Below are 9283 nucleotides of genomic sequence, written 5' to 3'. Positions count from 1 at the left end.
TTAAGTTAGCTTGTTCATTCTTCCAGGTCTTGGGGAATGTAATCAGAGGAATAAAGCAGTTGAAAGAGTTCAGTGTTTGATCATCCATTTGAAAAAAGCTTAAACATGTTTTCATGTTGGTTGTATCAACTGTTTTTGTTTGGGGTTGGTTTGTTTGTTTGCCTGGGTTTTTAATAAGTTGTCTATTACAGATGGGCCCAGATCCAAATGACACCACCTCTGCTCCATCTTCTATTGTGTGTATCAGGTTGCAGATACCAATCTGAATGTCATAAGCTAGCGCAGGGTGGATTGGAGCTTGTCTTAAGACATGATTCCCTCATTCTTTGAACTTGGAATTGTCATGAATTTGACAGGTACTTATGTTTGCCTAGTCCTTAAATAAATTGGAAACTGTAGACTGTCCTGTTAGAAGGAGCGACTGTCCTTTTATGTCGCTGAAACTGTAAGATGGCCTGTGGCTTTCTAAATTTGAGTTTCTTTTGTTGCTGGTGTTATTCACTGGGAAAGAATGTGGCCCCGTTTCCAGTGACAGAGGGTATGAAATGTTAAAAAATAGAAGTGATAAGTGGATTTTAAAGGGACTAAAAAAACCCCAAAGAGGTCAGAATTTACAGGAAAGCAAAAGAAGGCCTTCCGCATTCAGCAACGACCAAATAGCTATCTGCTCATTTCCTATCTGAATAATTAGATTCTATCATGTGACAGTTACAAAGAAGCACATAATAAACAAAAAATTGTCTTTAAAAAGGGTAGTCTACACAGCTGTTTTTAAATGCACATCACTCACTTGCTGCTCCCTTCCCCCATCTCTTTGGCTGCTTGTTTCAGCATAAGACATCTGGCATACAAGTTATTCAAGTTCAGAAACTAGTTACTGAAATCTAATCAATAAATAAGTGCTAGTGGGTTTAGACCATAACAAGTTCCCTAATTTATTTTTACAAGCAGTTGGAGTAATCTACAGATGTTTGTAACAGAAGTCAAGCACAAAGATTGCTGTAACTAGCAGTTTCTGTGTAACAAATGGTGAGGTAAACTGACACTAAGCAGGATACCTGCAAGATATTTATATATTGTAGAATTTTGAAGCCATTGAGTTGTGGTATGAGAAAATCTCGTAAAATATTCATGTCTCAATAGGACATGTATTGTACATATCTGTACTTGAGAATAAGGCCTCTAGGAAGCTATTTTAGGAAAAAAATAAAATAGATTTTTATATTGTTTTAATCTTACATTAATTGAAGGTTAGTCACTGTGAGGAAAACAGGTTCCTAAATCACTTGTGATTGGCAAGCAATTAACTTCTGATAAATGAATTCCATGGGCAATGGAGTATAGTCTGCCTTGACAGGTAAAAGTGTTTTTTCATTAGAGTAACATTAATAAATGATCGGAACTTGCCTAAGATTCAGGCTTGTACTTAATATTAGATCTACTTAGAAATTCCATCCTGCAACAAGATCCAATATTTTAACATTTAAAATTTCTGGATCAGGGCAAACAAGACATCTCAAATTTTATAGTAGAATGAAAGTACTAGTTTTTGTTTAGAATCACTGAAGAGTGTTAATGACTTTTTTCCCAGAATTTAGTAAGGTGAAATGGACTGATAACTTGATATCACAAAACCCATAAAATACAAAAATACATCAACTAAATTTTACTTACGGTATTACATAGCTGAAATAAAATAATAACAGATAGGGGGTTTTTTTCTCCTTTTCTTTCAAATTGACATTTTAAATTGTTAGTTTGCAAGTGTTTATTTCTGCATCTCAGGATGATGTGTACATTAAGTAAACTTGGGAATTAATATACTTGAGGAAATGCATCTCTTTTGCTCTAAGGAAAATATTTACATTAGGAGATATAGAGTACCTTAAAGTGATAAAATCCTGATATGAACAAGGTAGTTTGTAGTTAATACATGCTATCTTGATGAAGGTAAACAGGTAAGAGCATAAGATTATTTTAACTACCTAATACATATGAGATAATGTTCTAACTAAATGAAACAAACTTCTTTTCGTTTCTGCCTCTACCCTAAGTTTTCCTTAGTGAAGACGAAGTCCAACATGGAATTATTTGGATTCAGTTGCTATCACTTATGGTAGAGATTTGGCTCTTAGTAAGATATCCCAGGAGAAACTCAGCTGCCCAAGGACACAAAATGCTGAAGTGTCACTACAAATTCTTGAATTATATTAGTTCTGTCTTAATATAGAATATTTTAGCCCAATTCAAAATCAGTGACATTTATTCTGCAACTGTGCCTGTCCTCTTAACAACTGCCTGAAGGCAGATACCTTGCAGATTGGAAACCTGGAGATTTTCTGTCCTGGGGCAGTTTTGTTAGAACTCTGCCTTTATGAATGAATGGAGGCCATTCATGATACTGTTCTGTGGAAGTGTCCTCTATCTTAATCAGCAGACAATAATTGTTTTGTAAAAAACAATAAGTAAACTTTCACATCCTGGTCAAATTCCAGTTTAGATAACAGCACCCTGCTGACAAATTTCCTACCATTTCAGATGGATAGTAACTGCATATTAAGCTACTCTGTGTTATTGCATGCCATAGTTAGGCAGCTGTTGAATTTTGTTTGATGTAGATGTATTAAGTGAATCCCCCATGATTTTGTTGTTTTGGTTTTTTTAACAAAACATTTTGGGAATAGTAGAAGTTGCAGAAGCATCAACCATTATTCATTTTTTCTTGTTAAGTCTAGTTCTTGCAGTGATATACATGAAATCAGTTAAAAAAAAAATCAGAAATGCAATTTTACTGCTAACCTTGTTCATAAGCCACTTAAATATGCAGATCTCTAAGATATCTGATATTAAATTTACCATAGGATCAATGCAGTTTTTAAAAATAAAGGGATATTCAACAGATAAAAACATGACAGTTACAATGAAAGTCAGCTTATTACTTTTTATCATATGCCAAGGTGGCATATTAAGGATTGTTTGTTCTCCATTTCTGCAGTTTAAACTGATTAGGGTGGATTTTTGGTAGCTATTGAATTTGACATATCAGATTGATAAAAACAGCAGAGCAGAGAACATCTAATACAGGAATCCAATTCACCACAAATCAAATCTGTAGTGTTAGCTTATCCTGAATTCAGAAGGCCCTTGTAGCAGTGAGGATTGTCAGCTGTATAAGCATGACCTCATTCTATGCCTGCAGAGAAGATACAATTAAGTATAATCCTTCAGTTCTTGGATAATAGCATTTATTGTCATTATCTCTCTGCACCTCCTTTCCTAAAACCCAAGCATCTTTATAGTTCGTATGTTCTGGAGATGTTTAGCATAGCAGGTATAATGAGCAAATGTTATTTCTGTTCTGCAATACATCTGGAGTACCTCATTAAAGTACAGGTACTTTAAATGAAGACTAGTAATATGCTGCTTTAGAATGCTTTTAAACAAGAATTTGAAAATTTGCAATTATTAACCTTCAGTGGCAATGTTATAAACTCCTTTGATAATTTACTGATGGATATGTGAACCAAAGTACTGATTTGTTAAGTGGCTTCTTTAGTATTCATTAGTAGTAATGCTGGAATAGGTGTGACCGGTTTACTTAAAAATGCAGTTCTATTGATATCAGCAGAATTTTTGCTATTGTCTTCAGTGGGGCAAAAAGTGCCTTAATGATCTAGATTTCTGCTGCTTCTAAATACTGTTTTTTTCCTGTTTAAAATAATGCTGAAATAGAGCCTTGTATAGAGGGAATTGAGGCATTATTTTAATGCAGATATAATAAATCTGCACTATTTGGAATTAAAAAATGAATGTGGGAAATAACTAACATTCCTGCAGTGACAGCAACCCGTTTCTTCAGTTAACTATGCAATTGATCGCTATATGGAACAGAAGATCAATATTCTGCAAGTATAGAAGCCACATATGGAGTTTCTTAATGGAGATAAAACACCAACATTCACTATGCATTTGACTTAAATCGAGACATGGGTGGAGGAGAAGAGAGAGGTATGGGAGGTACTCTGAACACATTTCATTTTATGAAACTTCTCCCTCTTTTTTTTTTTTTTTTTGTGCCTTAAGGAATTAAATTTCTACTTTGGATATCACATTCTGGCAGAGGGGAAGAGTTATCTTTTGTAGGAACACAAAGTAATCATGGATAAATCATGGACAAAGTAATATTAACATGAGACAGAGACATTCCAAGAAGCCAAGTTAAACATCTTAAATCAGCATTAAGGTAAATTGATTTAAAAAACAGGGAAGGATAGCTAACACTCTTTAGTTTATGCAGTGGCAAATGAAACCTAAAGCTGGCAATGGAATAGGGAAGGCTCCTTAGGAAGGGGATTACAGCATTGTGGGACTGGATCAACTTTTATGAAAAAGGTTTCCACAGGAACTAGATAAGGACTCTTTTCATCTCTCCTTTCTGAAGGAAGGAAAAACCTATTATAGTTCGAGGCTTTGATATATTAATGGTCCAAAGTAAAGTTCTGAATAATGATAAAAACTTACCTTAAGCTCCTGGTAAGAGAACTTATTTCAGATTTATCTCAGCAGGCATTAATTTCTAATGCACACTTATTCCTCAGGCCTTTTCCTACAATATTTTTATTGTATATTCACCATGTTACTGTAAGTAATAACAAGTCTTTAAAACTGGCAAAGTTAAACATGTCCTTCTTGCCACACCAGTACGCTCTTCGAGACAAAAGTTTAGCTGCAAATTGTTCTTGCAAATCAAAACCTAATTTTTTTTAAAACTATAAAAACGTTTTGAATGTAGAAGAAAGGAAATCACAATTTGTTGAGTAGATGTAGGCTGTATATAATCAGAAACATTATAAGGGACTGACATTTCCTTGTTCTATGGCTCCACTCTGGTAATATTACTACTTTAATGTGATTTATAACAAAAGCAAAAACATACTAAAGTATTTTTACTTTAAGAAGGCAGCACTGAAGAAAATAAAATGGAAATTTGTTGCTAAAGTATTCAGTGAAGACCAGACTAAACACTTCAGCCAAACAGCACAGATTACATGCTGTATGTTCAAGCCACTCCAAGTAAAAACAAGCCAAGTGTAGACATAAGGAGAGGCAAAGGAATGGAAAAAAACCCCAACCCAAACCAACAGCATATATAATAGGTGATTATGGTGTTATTTGAAAAAGTTGTGTGAAAATTTGAAGGACACAAATACTTGAAAGAGCCTCTATTACATGATTATAATTTTCTGATCAAAAATCCTTCCTATTTAAATCAAATCCCTCCTATTTACAGTGTTAACTGTGACAGTTAGAAATCTGCCAGTGCCCAAATTAGTCTGGTATTTTCATGGTGTCAAATACTGTAATATGTACAACTGGCAAAGAACAACATAGTTTCATGCATCAAGTGCCAGCAGCAACACCCCTCCAGCAGTGCAGTTTAATGGAGGCTATCAGATTAGAGCATACTGAAAACCTCTCTTCCTCTTTTTTTGGCAACCTTAAAAATATAAAGACACAGTCATTACACTGGAATTTACATGACCTATTTTTCCAAATGTATGATTAACACATTACCAGCACCACGCCCTTAAAGAAAAATTGTTTCTGATACTTGTCCAGACACTGAACACATGAAGTAAGGAAACAGTTTGTGGGACATGCATGAAACTGTCACTTGACATGACATGCACACACAAGTTCCAATCAAGGCAAATTTTCCTCCAGAGTTTTTGACTTGTACAACGGCAGTGTATTGAATAATTATTTATTTTGCTTTTGTGAGTCATGGCAAGAGACAGCTTTTTTGAGGTTGACAAGCACATGCTCTGGATGACTATGTATAGGCTTTATGTATTGTATTAGAAGTGTAAATGCTTGTCCTTGTTTATTTAAATATTGCACTCTATGTATCTACAAGATAAGTACTGAAATGACAAAGTCACAGGCAAACTAGCAATGCCTAAATCAACTTATTTCCCAAAACATTAAATGTTTTGAATACAAATTTCTAATTTTCTTACATTACTTTCATTGAGACATATACATTGAGAAATCCTACATAAAAAACCTAATTTGCCCTTTTGTTGTTGTGCTACCAAATAGTCAGCACTTAGGGATTGTGAACCCTACAAGCCCTGGACAAATTACCCACAGCAGCCTTTGCAGTTTTCACAGGACAACAGTGTTGAGCTACCCATGGGTACACAGTTCACCCTAAAACCAAATATTATCTTTTGCACGTGCTTATTCATTATTTGCATTAAAATTAAATGTTACATCTATAATGGAAAGGGTTGGGTCCTGGTGGCAGAACGAGGCTCTCTAGCAGGACATTAAGGAACCAGAAGTGGGAGTACCTGTGATTGAGACACAAAGCTGGCTGTGACTTCTTGGTCTTTCTTGTGAAGCATTAGGTGCTAAATAAGCAGACCTTTAGTAGTCTTCTGAAGGCCACATCATCCTAGTTTCCCCCTTTGAAGGGAAATGAAGGACAAATGAGGCTCAGGGATGCCACTTCCTTTGAATGGGATGAATCACACCATGAGGGATCTTCAGCCTGGGAGACTTTGCTGCCTTGAGACTCATGCTCAGTGCGCCTGCATCAAGACAGGGGTTGAGTCCCCCACTACAAGGGGCTCCAGGATCCCCACAGACCTCATTTCCTGGAGGGCTCTAAAGGGCTTAGTATTGCATGCATGAATGAAAGAGTGCAAAAATCTCTTTTACATAACACATGTGCACCAGATAAACTGTAAAAGAAAGTGGATTGGTCTGTCTCTTCCTCCTCTCTTACCCCGATCCAGACCACTAGGGAACCTGTTAGGACTGGGAGCATATTAGCTTGTTAGCCAACACTTCCGAGACCTGAAGTTTGTTGTGCGAGTTGCGAGCTTGTTGAAGTTTGTTGTAAAAGTTAAGGGCTTGTTAGCCAACACTTTTGAGACTAAATAGCGGGCTGTTTGCTGGAGTTAAGATGATGATACGATATGACATAAATGTTCCCTGACACATGGATTGGTGTATTTGTTCAGCATGATGAGAAGTTATAAAGAACATTGAGCACCCTACCAAGTGGGTCATGACACCCCATCGGGAGGGAAAATGCTTCTCTCCTTTCACACAAGTGTCCTGTTTCTGCTCCCTAGGAAGATCACAGCAGGACTCCTCCAGCAAATGTCCTCCAGAGGCATTGTGCCCTGATGGGAGGTGGCTGCACGCAGACAGCAGGGAGGTATCTCAAGACAATGGGGCACAGGAATCCATCTCCTGAGAACTGGATGTGCAAGCATGAAGTAGTGGAGACCCTGACTATTACCTTGTTGGGATACGCAGGGAGACAGAGCTGATGAGGATGCCTATGGCAATGTAATGAAGTCCTATTCTCAGACATCAGTAATGGGTAAACTTCATATGTAATTTTCCAACTATATTTTAAAGCCCATTTGGTGACAGTGAAATTTCTCAAATCAACAAACTTCTATAAAAACTATAGGAAAGTTCTCCCAGTAAAATCTTCTAATCTTGAGTGTTGTTTGGTGCTTTTTTTTTTTTTCCTTTGTTTTAAAAATAGTTTTATTTTAAGAGGTCTTTCTCTACAACCCTTTGCACCTTGTGTAAGAGCACGTGTTGATAAATTCAAAACTCTTGTTCACTTAGTTCCTATCATGGTGACTTCACCACAGTTCTAATTTAGGGCTACTTATCATCATTTCAGTCCATCAAGAGCCATCCTCTTTTCTTTCATCTTTCCATAGTCTTCCACTGTCCATCTCCATCAAGTGTCTATTGCTTGTTGTAATCCTCCTAATCTGCTGCTTCTCTATTCTGTTGCAGCTAGCGACTTCCACAGCAGTCACTGATGCCAGACCCCACCAGACACTCCTCAGGTTCCTTAAAAAATTCTCGTCCGCCGTTTACGTGCCATTTCCCCTTCAGTATGAGTCTGCAGACCCACAGCGTCATTCCAGACTGTGTTACCTAACTTTAACGTTAAAAATTGCTTGCTAAAACTGGGCAGCAGCAGCAGAAACTAAACACTCACGCTTTTTGTTACAAGTGTGAAACCTGTCACTACGCGGCTGAGAGATATCACCGTGCTAGCTGTCGGCGATCCCCCGCCGTTCCTGAACTCACCTCGTTCCGTACCCAGCAGCGCAGCTCCCACCGCACAGCTCTGCCGTCCCTCCCACGCCGGTTTCCCAGCCGGCTTGCGGGGCGGGGCGGAGCTGCCTCAGCCCTGAGCCCTCAGCCCTGAGCCCTCAGCCCTCAGCCCTGAGCCCTCAGCCGGCCGGGCGGGACCGCGGGCCCCGGGCGGGCAGGGGAAGGGACGGGGGCGGTGCGGCGCCTCCTCCCGGGCTGCGCTTCCCCGGGCGGCCGGGGAGCGGCGCTGTGTCCCCGCGGCGCATGCCCCGCCCGAGCCTTTCCGCGGCCGCAGCCCCGCGCCCGCCGCCGGCGGCAGCGAGCGAGCTGAGCTGAGCCGAGCCGAGCCGAGCCGAGCGAGGTAAAGGCCGGCGGGGTCTGGCAGCGGGGCTGGGGAGGAGCTTCGCCCTCCCCCCGCTCCCGATAGGGCGCGGAGCTGTTCTCCGCGGTCTCCCGGGGGCGGGAGGCAGGCGGCCCCCGCGATGCGTCCCGTATGGCGGCGGGCCGGGGGGACCCGTCCCCGGCGTCACTGCAGAGGAGTTGCCTGCGGGTGGGAGGGGAGGCAGCGGGGCGGGGGCGGCGCAGCTTGACCGCCCGCCCGCGGCCGGGCTGCGGGCGCGGGTCGTCGCTGGCGCGAAGCGGCCGCGGCAGTGTGGTCGCGGGCGGGCCCTTCCACCGCCCGGCTGGGGCCGCCGCTCGGGCCTGCTCTCCCCGGGGCCTTCGTGTGGCCTCGGCGCTCCCCGCCGCTGTGCTGAGCGCCGCGGTGCCGGCGGCCTGCCCCCCTCCGCCCGTCACCGAATTTCCCGGCCTTCTGCAGTAGTCCCGACTGCTGCCCTGCCTGCAGCTGTGGCCGCTGAAGGAAGGGTCAGGGCCAGCGAGTCGGTGGAAAGGCTTCGGCCGCCGCGCAGTAAGCAGGGCGGAGTACTCGTGAACTTCATCTCGAGAAGAATAGAGCCCGCGAGAGAAATTGACCCTGTTCAAAATGAAATCAAAAGATTCTAAGTACTCTAAAGGCTTGTTCGTTCTTAACAGTCGAGAACCGCTGAAACGTGTTTATCGTGAGGTTGTTTGTGACCTTTGTAGCGTAGTATCCCTCCGTGCTTGGACAGGATTTGCAGCTTTGCTGATCAAGTACCATAAGGTC

At 41.1% G+C, this 9283-nt stretch overlaps 1 protein-coding gene across 1 annotated transcript in view; it reads left to right on the top strand.

Annotated features, from left to right (window-relative positions):
- The first annotated feature begins 8463 nt into the window (after positions 1-8463).
- The window catches only part of N4BP2 (NEDD4 binding protein 2), a 36018-nt gene continuing 35198 nt past the window's right edge, over positions 8464-9283 (top strand). Inside the window, exon 1 of the mRNA XM_053975510.1 lies at positions 8464-8500. The gene's annotated coding sequence lies outside the window, so the exon portion shown is untranslated. The remainder of the gene's footprint in view (positions 8501-9283) is intronic.

The sequence above is a fragment of the Vidua macroura genome, chromosome 4, assembly GCF_024509145.1.
Source record: "Vidua macroura isolate BioBank_ID:100142 chromosome 4, ASM2450914v1, whole genome shotgun sequence".
Classification (NCBI taxonomy): domain Eukaryota; kingdom Metazoa; phylum Chordata; class Aves; order Passeriformes; family Viduidae; genus Vidua; species Vidua macroura.
Note: the sequence above shows the minus strand (reverse complement) of the source record. Positions and strands in the feature narration are given on the sequence as shown.